The sequence below is a fragment of the Rhyacophila brunnea genome, unplaced genomic scaffold, assembly GCF_057557595.1.
Source record: "Rhyacophila brunnea isolate RB1 unplaced genomic scaffold, BYU_Rbru_1.0 scaffold_12, whole genome shotgun sequence".
NCBI lineage: Eukaryota > Metazoa > Arthropoda > Insecta > Trichoptera > Rhyacophilidae > Rhyacophila > Rhyacophila brunnea.
The window spans coordinates 39,413,557-39,430,288 of record NW_028232774.1 but is presented as its reverse complement, the minus strand read 5'-3'; the positions used below and the strand labels follow the sequence as shown (position 1 = coordinate 39,430,288).

The 16,732-nt window shown below is 31.3% G+C and overlaps 1 protein-coding gene across 6 annotated transcripts in view; it reads left to right on the top strand.

Annotated features, from left to right (window-relative positions):
- The first annotated feature begins 15,090 nt into the window (after positions 1-15,090).
- Positions 15,091-16,732, top strand: part of Synd (protein kinase C and casein kinase substrate in neurons protein Synd) — a 235,853-nt gene continuing 234,211 nt past the window's right edge. For all 6 annotated transcript variants that reach the window (XM_085961275.1, XM_085961272.1, XM_085961274.1 and 3 more), the window contains exon 1: positions 15,091-15,363. The gene's annotated coding sequence lies outside the window, so the exon portion shown is untranslated. The remainder of the gene's footprint in view (positions 15,364-16,732) is intronic.

The window sequence follows — 16,732 nt, the reverse complement described above, 5'->3', positions numbered from 1 at the left end:
ATGGAATGATTAATTATGGTTTGATTGCTATTTTATTTTGTTGTATATAATTACAGGGTATTATCGGCCCATAGTTGAAATAATCTATGTTGGTTTAAAATATAATATTAAATATATTAAAATTGTTGCTTAATTTTGCAATGTTATCGGTGCAGCTAGTGCGCTATTTTGAAGAGAGTATTGTCACAAAAATATTTTTCATCTTATCGTGGTGAACCAAGAATGTAAGATATAAAAAAAAACCCAAATATAATAATTAATTAGCGTATTATTATTATTGTAAATTAACGACGCATTGAAGAATGTATTAGTTACCTTGTGTGCCATTTTTAAATTGTATTCTTTTGACGAGGGTTTTTTTAAGAATATTAAAAGGTTGTAAAAATATTTTACCAGTTGTAACACAACACAACATTTTTTGGTAAAGTTGGTGTATACATAGTACACTTTAAATATACATTAATCATTGCGAGAACAGTTTGTTCAATTGAAGTATTACGAAGTCTGTCAGGAGAAATGCCTTATATTCTTTTAATACATATTCGATTAAATTTTGTGTGATGGCACATTTTACCGGTAGACTTCCATTAAATGTCTGTTGTCGGTCCTGTGATTTCTTATAAAAGAATAATATTAAAAAAAAAAACAAATCAACCGAAAAAGACATACTGTCATTAATGTTTCATTGAAAAATTAATTATTTTCAGCCAGTTTTTGTCCCTAAAGTGAGTGTACACCTATACAGCAATTTTACCTATTTTAGATAGACTTATTAAAATAACAATTCATAATGGCACACTATTATATTTTAATTTTAGTGAATTACCCACTTTTTGTGATGTTAAATGATTATTCACGCGACGGTCGTAATTGTTTTTTCTCAAAAGATATGAATCATTTTAAAAGAATCTTTCAACATTCATATACAAAATTTGATTGTGAAACAGTAGTATCAACTGTGGAAACTATGAAAATTACTTCAACCAGCAGTGGATTGAATCAGTCAATGGTGCAATGTGAACTACTTATTGATATTTGATAATATTTGAGATTAAAATCTGAATACAGTAAAACCTCGATAATACGAATTCCATGGGACCGAAAATCGGAAAAAAATTCGAATTACGAATTACGAAATGTATGGGGGAAAAATATTAAAATTTTATTTTTATTAATTTCGTTTTTGATCATAGATGTGCCCACGGAATTGGGTCATAAAATGTCAGGATTATTTTTATTACCATCATAAAATAAGTAATTTTTGATGTTTTAAGAAAAGTCTGTCACAATTTTCAATGACTAGCTCATGAAATAGTGTACTTTATTACGATTTATTGAATATTTTTATATGCCAGGGACTCTAAAATCATTTCGAATTACGAAATTCGAATTAAAGGTATGGTTTTATATGAAAATAATGTTCAAGGGACCTTTTTTTCGGGAAAATTTCGAATTACGGCAAATTTCGAATTATCAGTGTTCTTACTAACGAGGTTTTACTGTACATACTATCTTTTTTAAACATATGGGTATTTAGTATACGAATCGTACATTATCAAAAAAGAAGAAATAAGCAGCTCATTACCAATAGCAAAAATATTATTAATGTTTTTTTTGCACTGTCAGTTAAAACCACATTAATTTACTGATCAGAATAAAGTGTTATTTCAGCAGCTTTATCCCAGCATAACCCTTAACTATGAAATCGTTAACAATCATTAATAAACATGCATTCACATATTCCAGAAGCTACGTAGCCCTGGATCTTTGACCAATCAACCAGGGATACATAGTATTCAGTAACACCGGCTCTGCCGACAGCATTTTATGTGCACATGCTGTTATTATGCAAAATACTTTGAACAAATTACAATGGTAATGTTCCTTACATGGACGTTATTATGTGAAATTATAGTTATATTACGATAATAATAAATTAATATATTATACCTCAACATTACTGGAATGACTTTCTAGGCTAGTATATATTAATAAATCAATGGGGAACGTTACACCAAATCGCAGTGCATTGCACATGCACGCGATCATTAAGTGAGTTACTGTCATACGTCAGTGGTTGGTAATAATTAAATATTTTGATTGTAAATTAGATAACACGCGAGCACGATGAATACATAAATAACATAGAGTTATTATCTCGGATTCTGAAAAATAACATTTTGTTATGGTGGTATGTAGTTGGAATAAGGCTGCAATAGCACTCGTAAGGATTTTGACAGAAGTGGATATTTTTCACAAAAGGAGTAAGAAATATAATAGTGCTTAAATGTATAATGTTAATGTTAAAATATTAGCAAAAAGATTTGTAAAACTAGACAAGATGTCTTCCAGATCTAAATATACCATTAAGATGTTATAATAGCTTAGCATCTATAAATGTGTCATAAGAATTCAGTGTTAAATAATATTATTTTCGTATACAATTGAAACAATTAAAATTTTCTAATACATTCTTCCATAGTATTTTACAATCTTTTAAATGGTTGATTTATTTATGGGACATGCAATAAGTGGAATATTATATTGTACTGTTTTTTTCAGTATGTTAAGTTGGTATTCCGTTCTATTTCTAAGATTTAGTTTTAAAATCAACATTTTCATTATATTACATGATTATCTATGGTTAGTTACATGTGTAGCAGGTATCTAAACATTCACCATGGTTTATCAATTTTTTTCTTATGATTAATGAATATTTTTTAAGTAAAGATAAGTTTTATATTTTAGCAATCAATTATACCAAAAATACTACATCGCAAATAAATACATAGTAAACAATATGACACAGATACATTATGTATGTCCTATTTTGAAAATTAGTAAAAAAGTAACGCTATAATTCTACAATTAAGTAAAGAAGATGCTCAGATCCAACTCGGAACTATTCATTGTTGACAGTACGCGATTGCAGAACTACAAGGTTCTAAGTACGAGGGTGGGTCAATAATTCCTTAGAAAAAAGCATTAAAACAGTTTTTATTTTTGTATTTTTTTTTATTTCTCAACATAATCTCCTTGGAGCTCAATACAGTTGGTTAGACGTTTCTCAATTTTTTTTAAACCGTCAGAAAAATAAGTTTTCGGAAGGTCCTCAAAATAAGCATTTGTCCGATCGATGACTTCTTCATTTGAAAAAAAACGTTGTCCACTTAGCCATTTTTTTAAGTTTGGGAAAAGGAAAAAGTCACTGGGGGCTAAATCTGGCGAATACGGTGGGTGGTCGACCAATTCGAACTTCAATTCTTCAATTTTAGCCATTGATCGTAAACATGTGTGAACACGGGCATTGTCCTGATGAAAGAGGATTTTTTTCCTGTTTAAATGAGGCCGTTTTTCTTCAATTTTGTTTTTTAGCTGGTCCAATAAAGATGCATAATAATACCCTGTTATTGTTTTTCCTTTTTCCAAATAGTCAACGAAAATAATTCCACGTGCATCCCAAAATACAGTAGCCATAACCTTACCAGCTGATTTTACGGTTTTCGCCTTCTTTGGACATGGTTCGCCTTTCGCAATCCACTGCTTTGACTGTTCTTTCGTCTCGGGAGTATAGTGGTGTATCCATGTTTCATCTACAGTCACAAAGCGACGAAAAAATTCATCCGGATTGCGTTGCATGAGCGACAACAGGGCTTTAGAGGCCACCACCCTATTGCGTTTATTGTCGACTGTGAGCAAACGCGGCACCCATCTTGCAGAAATTTTTTTCATGCCCAATTTGTCATGTAAAATAGAAATGACGCTACTTTTTGAGATCCCTGTAACCTCAATTATCTCACTCAACTTTAATCTTCTGTCACTTAACACCATATCGTGGATTTTATTGATCATTTCTGGTGTAGTCACCTCTACAGGACGTCCTGAGCGTGGTTCATCCTTTGTTAAGGTACGACCACGTTTAAATTCATTTAACCAGTTATAAATAGTTGCAAGTGAAGGAGCAGATATGCCGTGAACTAAATCCAACTCATTTTTTATTTCCTTTGCTGTTAACCCTTTTATATTAAAATGTTTAATAACAGATCTAAACTCAATTTTCTCCATTTTCCATTTTTCCATTTTCCACAAGCAAATTTTTTTTTAAATGTACGAGAAACACACAACAACCCGACCAATCTGATTGAAACTTCGCAGCATACTGAATCGGTAGTGCCGCTGCATGAAAACAAACCGCTTACAGTACTAGTCGCGCCACCTGTCGGCTTTTCTAAGGACTTATTGACCCACCCTCGTATTTATTTTTGGAGAAACATAAGTAACAATAAGGCAGCTTAAGCCGCATTTAGATCAAGCGAGCGAACGTTTGTTCTTCCCCCACTCCACCAAAATTCTTATGCTCGCTCAACAAAAAGCGTTTACGTCAAGAGAATTTCGCTGGAATGGGGGAAGAACAAACATTCGCCCACTTGGCCTAAATGCGGCTTTAGAATACTACTTTATTGTTAGGTTTGTTTTAGAACTTAGTACTTAGAACCTTGACATATTAAACTTGCAAGTACCAATGTCCGTTTTACACTATATTTTGTTATGGAATTAATAAAACACTGCAAGTTTCAACAAACGGATAGAACTGCATATCAAGTTTTGTTACAGAAATAATACACAATTTTTGTGTTTGACTTTTGAAATTTTGTTTATGTTTTTATAGATTTATTGTGATAGCATGTAATACGGACTCGCCTTGTAATGCTCCATACCGTACTATATCCTCAACTCCACAAACTAGGGAGTCTTCTTTACCTAGTGGTAGATCAATAATGCAGTGATTCTCAATTGTATAAAAAACATTTCAACAGTGCACAGAAATAAATAAAATAAAATGATGTTCCTTTATGCCATAAAATTTATCTGTATGCGAAAGAAAAAGAGAGATAAGTCTGAAATTACTACTTAAATAGTTATGGCCAACTTTACTAATTCAGTGGTGTTAATTCAACTTATCCCCTTTATGCATTATTGTTAACACTCTTAACATAAAAATTACACAAATTCGGTACGCCAAATACTGACAATTTTTAATAAAAATTTAAAACTATTATAATATAACATGCCATCAAAGATTTCAAAACACAATCCTATTCATGGAAGTGTAGCAATCATACCATTCAGCATTAAATGAGGGACATTCTTTAATATCCATGTTTTGTTGTCAAAACAAAACAATAGAGTGATAAAGATCATCAGCATTTCCTCAATAATAACTTGATCAGCAGGGTGTGTTATGATTTGTTAAATACGACAATATCGCTTGTAATATATGTACTGCATTTGTATAAATTGGAAGGACAATGCATGAATCCTCACTCACTCATCGAGTCCGTCACGCAACGCATTAATATTGTCACGAGTTCTTCATTCGACATAGTCAACCGTTTACCCACTTGTCACATGATTATTGTGGAGTTTAATTAATAAAAATATGTAAATAAAACGAATTTCTAAAATAACTGGCATTTGTGTAAAAACTTTGAAACATATATTTATTTTATCGTGAACTCATATTTCGAGTTTATATTCAACCGTCTGTTTGGTAAATCTTTAAAGCAAACATCCCAAATAGAATTTATTTTGTATGGCAAAGTTACATAGTCTAAACGCACGCGACAATGTGGTGTAGCCGGGTCGCAATGCTTGGCTACTATACTACGCGACGTTGGTAGGAGCGGTAAAAGTGTAAAAGAAAAACAAAATCAAACTTATCTCTCTTTTCTTGTGGTTAAAGATTAAAAAAAACATACATATGCTTTATAGGTTTTTGGTTATCACATTTAATTAATAGGGGGTTGTAATAGTTATTAATTTTGGTTATTTTACTTATCTCCTATAAGACTGTTTATATTATTATTTTGTCTATGTAGGTCTAGTTAGGATCTTTTGCTCTTTACACTTTTATTGAAAGTATGTATAATTGTCATTGTAATTTTTTTTTCTTGTGAAACTATATAAAGGACTGAATAATTAATTAATATCGCAATTGATGACTTGATATCAAAATTGCTTCATATCAATGCGAGGTGCCGACGTTTCCATTAAATAGGAAACAATCATTTTGTTGAAGTAACTTACTTAGGCTCTTCAAGTGAGTGTTATTGTAGCTAGATTGTGTCTAGTGAATATATGAGACTATTGGAAGCCGATTGGACCTAGTCGTCTTTGCTTCCTATAGCCACATATTACAACTGTGAATAGCAATGTATTGCTCATTTTATATTAATAATAATGTATAAAGAACAATCACTAGAATTTTCATTTGATCATTGTTGAGATTTATGAAAAATATTAAATGTAGCTAGAATGTGAATTATTGAATTTTGAACTTTTTAATTTCCTACGTATTTTTTTATCTATTGTTATCTCTTACTAAAGCGATCTCCACCTTTTGAGACCACCGACCGGAACTAATGTCGTACTCGTACGAAGCCATGTCCTTAAATTCTTCAGCCATTATATTCGTCTTCTGTCCAACTTCATTTTCTTGAGAGTTCTCTCCTGTATGACCAATTGTACGAGGTCATATTTTTCATTACAGTCCACAAGTTTTCTGCACTCGATGGTGTCACATCCTAATGGGAGGAGGTTGATGAAAAAAATTTCAGAAAACCAAAAAAAAACATTAAACTATTCTGAGATACTTCATACTTCAATCAGTTTCACAAAATTTATTTTTTAACAAATGTGACAATGAGGTTTAAAAATACTCATAAACCTGTTTTGTCATTTATGGACAATTCCTATTAGTTCTAAAAGTTTTTCTAATAATTTCCCCTTATGCTTTTACCATATCAGGTTTTCTTATGTCATTACATAATATTTTAAGCATGTCTCTCTCTACACCTAAAACTTAAGAGTGGTTCCTTTTGCATGGTGTAGTCACTTCTACAACATACAGTACTGAAAAATCGTAACGTATACGGGGGTGTACAGTTAGATCTTTGTTACATAAGTAAATATTCAGCTTAATGAATACCATTATTCCGGATTGCTGCTGTACTTGGCATTTTATTTCTTGGCTATGGTACGAATCCCATTCTCCATTCCTATACATCTTAAATATTTCTATCTTTTAACAAGTCATAGCACTGAACCATAAACAAATATTCTAGCAGTTCGATCGTCGCTCTTACTATCTATTGTAAATTTGAATTGTCAACCTAAACATCGGACAAAATCCAAGTCAGAAACAAACAACCTAATATCTCCTAGATATGTCTTAAAATATAAAATAAACGTAAATCATCATTTCCACTCCAAACAGAGTATACATTCACGGTGTGGAGGTATTCTAATTCTAATACACTATTTACAGGGGCTGGTTGCTCAACCCCCCTGCATCCAAAATCATGTACCATTGAAATTAAATAGGCTCTACAATTTAGCTTAGATCTTTGTTGTCTCCCGAAGAGGTTTATGAACAGATTCTTTGAAATCAATGATTGTTGGCTATTTGCTCAATCTATTAGGTCCATGTTTTAACAGTTTAACTGCCGAAAATGCGTTTACGTGGCCGTAATTACACCAATTCTTACGTTGATTATTACACCAATTAACTAGTTGGCGGCATTTAAACTGTTCATTCCAAATACACGATGCAAAACGAAACATTCAATGAATTGGCCAGATGGGGGATTCAAACCCATGATCTAAGGCTTCAGACATGAATATTCTACTACTCGTTTACGGTAGGCGACTATCATTGCTCACCTCTTCGGTAGGCAATCCAGAGCTACGTTCAATTATGGAGCTACTGAGATAAAAATAGTATGTAATTATATATTGCAGAAATTTAACTTGCCAGTGTTGAAAGTGATTAATTGAGGTACCGAAGATTGAACTAATACAAATGCAACACTGACTATGTTAAATCGATTTCAAAATTAAATAATATGCGATTATAATTAATTCTACATAACTGTTTTTAACTTTCTGTAAATAAGGTATCATTCTCAAATGATCCTTTATTTCTATTCCACGAAAAAATATTGAGGTTTTTAGCGTTTGAAGGATGACAAGTGAAGCCAAAACATTCAAATTATATACTCATTTTTTAATTAGATGTCACTTGTATTCGTTCCATTGTCAGCACTTCAATTATACATTTATTTCAATATTTCTCATTGTTTCTGTTATATTAATTTTCATTCAAATTGGTTCTAGTGATAATCTATACTAATGATTAAATAAATTTTTGTGATTTTTGAATTCATGTGCTCATGTATGAATAGTATATCTGTATAAAAATACAAGGTAGTTATAAAAGCAATGTAATGAGTTAGCTTTTTACTTATGTTATTTGTTATTGCTAACAGAACGTGCCGCCCATAAAAAAACCTCTTTGATTTATCTAAGGAGGTATTTCTGAGACGTCTTCCACCTGTCCGCTTAACAATAATGGTTATTGTTTCCATAAATTAAATGTTTAGTTTTAAGTTTATCAAATGGATGAGCCACCGATTATTCATTTATTCTTCTCGAGCCTATCTCCATTAACAAGAGGTCATTGAAATGTAGATGAGCTCGCACATATAAACTCGATGAAACCACAACTTGTCAACTTTATCAAAAGAATTTAATCAGCGGCCGCAGAGTAATTATTATGCATGGCGGTGCCGCACACAGATTCAATCAATAGTAGTAATAAAATTGGGATATCTGTCCGTTTATAACTCAAAAACTACTGGACCAATATTAATCAAACTCGCACAACTTATAGATTACATTATTGTTACAAACTTAGATTTTTGTCTTAATTCTCGATATCTCAGAAGAAGCTTCCTGATGCATTAGCAACAATAGAAAGTGAGTTGTGAACAGAACCTCTAACAATTTATAATACGTAGCAGTTTATTTGTTTATTATGTATATCTGACTCTTTCCGTATTTCATACGGATGAAGTCATTAGTAATTGATAGTACATAATAATTATTTACATGATACGATATATTGCTTATGGTTTGCCATTATTGGTGCATTTGCCCAATACTATTTTGAGATAATCGCAAAAAACCGGCAGTCACATTTAGGACTGCAAATAGAATATTTTCTTTTTGCAAACATATTAAGTAGTAAACAATTAGAAAAAGCGAATAGCAAAAAATGAATAGAAATTCATGTTTACAGTTAATCGTAAGATATAAAAAATTGCAGATGATACAAACAACTTTGCAATTGACCTCCGGTTTAATTCCTATTTAACCAACAAACAGAGCTGGATTTGACATTTTGTGAATATACATACGATGGCAAAGTACTTACTATGTAAAATATAAAAAAAGTAAAAATTGTGGTTACTAACTTGGAAACTGCTTCAATTGCCACTTGTACTTTGTGTTAACAAGCTTCAAGAGTATCTATGTGAATATACACATTAAGTTCTTCTTCATCCGATGCAATTTTCAATACTATAACTTTTTAGACATTTGACAAATGAATGTGTATAATTCTATTGACCCTGAATTACAAATGACATCTCCTTTGAAGTATTGCAACTGTGTGCAGAGTTTATTGTGTTGATGTTGCATTGATTCTCTGTGTGCGAACCGCCTAAAGCGATTTAATTATTTTAATTCAATAGTTTCTAACGATTTTACAATTAGTTCATTCCATACATAAATAATTATCTCTTATGCTAGCGTACCATTTGTGAATGTTTTATCTTTTTTTAACAATTTCATTACTAATTTTTGTACAGAGTATTTTTGTAAATAGTGCATTATTTTAAGTTTTATAATTATATTATATTATTTAAATGTGATCATTTGATAGATTTTATGAATATATATGATAAATAAACATACATTTATTTACGGCAACAATACAGTCGAACTTGGTTATTACGAGGAAGATTGGACCGACTGAATTTGCTCGTTATAAGCATTACTCGTTCTATAATTATATAACATTTTTTGCGCCACATTCTATTTAAGCATAGAACATAAAAAATCTGAAAATCATCGTAAAAATCACCGAAACAAGCATGGCATTCATAAACTACAAAAGAAGTTGTTTATTGTAATGAAGTCCTGAGCCACCGGCGCTGGTAGGTACCTACTGACTTCAAAAAGCTTAGATTTTTTACATGCAATTTCAACCATATGCGTGGATACTTTTTCAATGTTGTCGGCGAAAACACCAATTAGGTACTTAGACACTTAACTAGTGTCATAAATGTAATTCGATTCGATCTCGGCGGTATCGGTCTAGTTAACTGGATTTTATTGCTTAGGGTCGAAAATGTTGTTTTTAAACGATCGACACATTAACAGTTTTGCTCAGTATACCCTAGAAGTAGCTCGTTATAAAAGTGAATAAATGTATGGAGAAAATCATAAACTAAAATGTCAACCAATGTTTCCTCATTACATCCGAGATCTCGCTATTTCCGTGATCGTAATAACCAAGTTCGACTGTATATCTATTTTTAGTTGACTTTGAATATTAGCTTCATTGAATCTCCTGTGTTTTTTATTTGAAAAAATGGTCTACTTATTGGATTTGGTTGAATTCAAATAGATTTTTAAGTTTTTCCAAAAAGTGTAGCACATAATGCATTGGAATAATAATTATTATACTGTTTATAAATACATAATAATGGAAAACAAAATAATTGTGCCTGCTTAGTTGATGTTATGTGTCGCTTTGTGGAATGTGTGGAAAAGTATAATATAAAAAGATGATTCTCTCACATCAAATATTCTGCACGCTTTGATATTGTTAGATTATTGGAATAAATTACATTTTGTTCATAACGATTATGATTTTTATTTTGGAGATAAAAAAACCAGTTTTATTTTAAACTCGTTTTAATGTTTGTAAACTTCCTAGTTACATTTTTGATAGTCTGATAAATTGATTTGCATTTAAGTAATTTGGTGGAATGAATATAATTTTTTAATTATTAGAAGAAGGCCACATACATCACAAAAATAATGTACATATACAATATTAATTGTATTCATAGTAATCACTACCAAAAATTCAAATTCTTTCCTGTCGGTATTTACGCAGCTTATAAAAATCATCTTGATTTAAATACTATCAGATTTTATTTACATAAATATTCACTGCATATGAAATATCAGAAATGTGCCAAATCATCAAACCAATTAACTTCTCATAATCTATTTTTGTATCAGTTTTAGAAAAATTTTTGAAGGTTGTACTAGCAGTATTCATTCATAACTCATTTTGTTGTTATATGGCTTGTCAATAGATAACTCGGTCCAATCGGCCTGTTGTGCTAAAAAAGATTTCATTTATAATATTGTAATGAAAGAACATTTCCAGCAAATCAAAACATTATTTTGTTACATTAGACATTTTATGTAACTCATACAATCTTTAAATCGAATCTGTTTTTTACTTTTTACTAATGTGATAATTAATATCTACACTTGTACTTTACCTACAGTATATTAACATCTGACTATTGCATAGAACCTTGTCCATAAAAATAACAAATTTACTTAACGACGGAATGTCAATTACGATACATATTTTATTATATTTGATTTTATAATTGCTGTTCTATATTTTCATTGATATAATTGAGATGATTGTAATTTTTGTTAAATTATCGGCTTGTTATAAACATAAACCTATAGTCAAGATGGATAATGGCGGTGTTGTTTATCATTACATTAAAGGTATGCATTGTAAATAAATGTTATATCATATTATTCTTATTATACATAACTTATTACTATTGAATTTTTTGTGAAAAGTATGTAAATAATTTGATGCCTGTTTAAATGTTACAATGGTGAAATAAATCATTATTTCGGATATGACGCTGAATTTCATTGCAATACTACATCATATTATAGGAATTTAATTTAGGGTGATTTAAAAGTAAGAACTCCCAGAAACCATACAATATAGTCAATAGGACACACAGAAGTTGGTCAGGGGGTGACAATTACCCCCTAGCATATTCCGAAGCGTTAATTTTGCATAGGCACGTGTGAAAGTGACATAATATCTAAATCAACCTAAACCCAATGTTCGACAATAAACCACTCAAACATAATATAGCACCTGTACACGTGTACGGATTTACTCACACCAATAGTGTGTGTATTTTAAGATATCACGATAATAACTGTTTACACGTAGAAGTGCTGACTGTCTCTCCCATCTCATTCTACAAGCGTAAGCAAGATGCAATGGTGTCATTGTATGGTGCTATTTGACATATTCAGACAGGTTCGTAGATAATCAGTAAATGGCAAAATGTTCTGTGAGGCGTAGTTCGTATTTTTCTTCCAGCAGGTTTGCCTCTTAAAGTTGTACTGCGCATGTGCATCTGCTATACAAGTACCAATTATTGCGTGAAAATTAAGAAGCTTCTGAACTTTTTCGATCATGCATGCAATCTTGCAACATGCACGATAATACGTGTATTTTCTTGTTATGGCCGCGATAATATGTACTGTCAGCAGTAAATGTGCAGCACGCATGTGTAAACAGGGTAATACTGTCTCCACTGCTTACTTTTTATCTCAACAATTTTTATTACCCAACATACCATCTGGTGAAGTATGTTACTAAAATTTCTTTTATTTTGTTAACTGTCAATTCATGGTGGAACTGCATTGTATTGTTGTTTTTATTTAATAAATTCTTATTTTTATTTAATAAAATGCACTTTTTTATAGTACTTATTCCACTTTAATTAATATATTAGGACGAAACCGGTCCTAATATATTAATTAAAGTGGAATAAGTACTATAAAAAAGTGCGTTTTATTAAATAAAAACAACAATGTAACTAAAAAGTTACTTTCTACTATATTACTATTGATATAATATATTAATTTGCGGGTCTAGGACGATTTGGCACCGGGAAAACTGGACGCCACGCAATTCGAAAATAAATAGACGTAAGGTACTTATACGTACTTTTAAAAAAACTATTTATATTTAAATTATTATATTATGACTTAATAGTTGGTGAGAATTTAAATATGCACACGTAAATAATGATTTAATCGTGCATATTTTTAAGTTCCAACAAAAAAGATTTTTGTAATATATAGCCTTGTGCATGGTAATTCTCAATCCACAATAAAAAAAACATTATGTTAAGAGTAAAATGAATTAAAACTCCCAAGTAGTAGATAGAAACTGATTAAAATTCATTGTCTATGTTCTGTTTACGTGTCTACGACAGTGCGGCGTCCAATTGTCCTGGCGTCCAGTTGTCCCATTCCCTAATTTGCAAGCCTACAGATCACTCCATAGACTAATATACTGTAAATACACCACTTCAATGTATACAAGTGGTTCAAAACTGTCACGAACATCATTAATTTGATCTGGAGAAGCAAAATAAATTTTGGTTTCAATCTTGGATGGGATATTATTTGAGAATTAAGGGGGATCCTATATGCCAACAGAGAACCTAGCGGAAAAATACGAAGCTTGCAATTTGAGATGTTTTTTGATAATTTACAATTTCAACTGTATTAATTAATAAATATGTATCTGAAATCATTAGAAAGAAATTTTGTTTTTTCAAAGATAAACTTACAATTGTAAAAAAAATGTGAATTTGTCACATATTTGGTATATAGGTTACGTTATGATTACATTATTTTTATGGTTATATTTATTATTAAAATTTAGTTTATTTAGTTTTCAATTTTTCACCGTTTAGATTTTTGACTAATTCATAGTTTTAATATTTTTTATATCTATTTTAAAAAGCATCGATTTTTATAAAAAATATAAATGTGTATAACTTAAAATCCTTTTTATTTACTTAATAAACTTCATTACCGTTGCCAAATGCCGAAATCACACTAGGCATAATCTAATAATACTGAAATTCGGCGCACTGAAAACAGACAAATATGAGATGCTTGACAGGACAGTATGGTTTACAACAGGGGTAGTCAACCTGGTCCCTACCGCCCACTAGTGGTCGTTCCAGCGTTCATGGTGGACGGTAGGGGTTTTAAAAAGATTTTCAAAATGATTATTTTCTTAATAAATCACCATTACTGTGGAACCGGTGGGCGGTTAGAAAGTTTTAATACTAACATAGATATGAAAGTGTGCGGTAGGTATAAAAAGGTTGACTACCCATGGTTTACAAGATAGACTAATATACTTTATAATATTCACACCATAGATTATACACGTAAAATTGGCGCTGTCACTGCTATTCATAGACAATAATACAACATAGTATTGCCATAATTTGGTACCAAATTTAGAAATCTCGCCAAAAATTATTGTAAGGAAATGTATAGGTATGTTTTTTTTTATTTCTAGCACCTACATTGCCTAAAAAGAATTTAGAATAAAAAGCGGATTCATTGGGTTCGAATTGTTTATACCTACCTATCCCAGGCCTAGTATATTTGCACATGAAAATATGAAAACCCCATTGATAAAAACTGTAAACGAACATTTCAAATTGAATAATATCGGTGAGTGTACTTACTTGGCAGCAAAGAACTTGGGACTGAAAAGTGTGGAGAGAACTAGGTGGGGCCTTCGTCCAGCAGTAAATCGACGCCGGTTGATGGTGATGATGATATATTTTTTGTTATATTCCACCGCGCATACAAAACAATATACGTCGTACAGAATGATATTCTTGGTTCAGTCTAGGTAGGTATAGCAAAGTCTACAATAGTAAAAAATAATATAGTTATACAATAAATTATACATTAGTCTGCCTACTCCTGCGCACGGGAAGAAATCTCATCTGCGCATTTTGATGGTTTAGCACGTTGATATAATACCTATTTAAGTTAAATATATTATCAATGGTTAATGAAGCAGTTCCATTTTAAACAAAAATAACGATTTACCTTCGTCATTCATTTTGTCATTATTCGTCATTGTCTATGGCTGGTGGTTTTTAAAATGCCTACAGATAAGTTATAAAAAACTAGGTATAAAGATTTAAAATACAGTGTACAGTTGGATACAAAATAAATAAAAGACTTGAGTAGCCTCATATGCAGGACAGTATTCAATTTTATTTTGTGATATTAAATTTGCTCATTCACTGTTTTTTTGTTAAGGGGAAAAAATATCTGAGTTATTGTAACACTTTTAGTAATGGCCGAATCGCTGGTCTGAAAGGAGTGTGAGCGTGAAACGTATGTTGTTGTGTTGGTGTAATTGTAATTCTACGTTTAGTTTCAACCGAATTTAGTATTGAATATGAGTGATATTTACATTGCACCGCTAATTTAATAGTGATTCGATGTCTTACCTTCACTGTGCTAGTGTTTTAAGTGTCTGTGAACCGTGAACAAGTGCCAAATTTAAATTTTTCTAGCAACTTACCAGGGATTACTGGAGCCGTCTGTGAAAAACGCTTAAAGGTAAGGTGAACTGACGTTTGTATTTAAGGTTGTAACGAAATATCGCTGACGTCAGTTGTTTTTTTATAACTCTGCCGAGTGTTGTTTTAATAACACAACTTGTTTGGCATTATTATATCAGAATCGCATACTGTGTATAGATATGTTCACAGCAAACACTGGTTTGTTTAGTTGGTTTTGCCTTATCTTTGGTTAAACAGGGCGTACGGATGAAGGACAAACACCTGTATGTCTTCTTCAATTATGTATTCGGCCGGCAGTACCTCACCTACGTGTATTAAGGTTATAAAATAAGTGAATATATTATTGTCTGCCCTTACCTGTTACCTGAATATAATCATTTAGTTTTTGTTATTTCAGCAAATACTAATAAATTGAATGTCTATTTGACATGTCGAAAATGGGTAATCTACGCCAATGCACACGATCGTATTATTTACGACGTTATTTTTTTTTTTTTTTTTTTTTAATTTATCTACTCAGTTACTTTCAAGTCACCAATTTTGGTAAATAGATAATCTTACATATTATTTTATAATAATGTAAGTCCGCCTCACGTAATGTACCTGCAGGTAGACACGGTGTTGAAAATAATATATAAATTATTCGATTTTATGTAGTTACAAGGGTAAAGGTTGACTTTCCTTTAACTTTTGAGATCAAAAACCAAACACAAAGTACTGTAACACAAGTACCTAGGTTGTGTTAGGTTTTTGTTTGGTTTTTGGTCTCTAAAGAAAATCTTAACCAGAATGGCAACATGGAATAAGTACTATAACATTACCTACCTAATTGAGTACACTCACCTGTCATTGATTTTGATACAGGTAAAACAAAAAATACCCTTCTATTTGATTCTATCTTTTAACACGTAGAATGATGGTTAACTTGCATTTTGTGAGAAACTGTTTTTTGCCATTCCGTCGACGCATTTGGTTCATCTTTACTTTGTTTCGAACATACACATTAAAAATGTATTTTTTTTGACAAACCTACCAAACAAAGATCACCTGGCCTGGGGGCCTGCTTTAGGATGTGAGGGCCATGCCTTTTAACCTCCACACATCAGTCCACTGATGGATGAAGGCCTCCCAATATCTCCTTCCATTCTTATCTGTCACTTGTGCTTAGCAAATAAAATATATTATGTTAGGAATTAGATAATTAAAACATTACCAATTCGTTACAAGTATTAATATGGGCGGATTTAACCAGTCAGGAGCTCTACTAGTGGATCCTCATATAAATAACTACTTACCTATTTATATTTTATGCAAAACTCTTTATGAACAATCGATGATAAAATACCTTCGTTTATTCCATTAAAGGTCCACATTTTTATGAATTATATTCGAATAAATTATTTTTT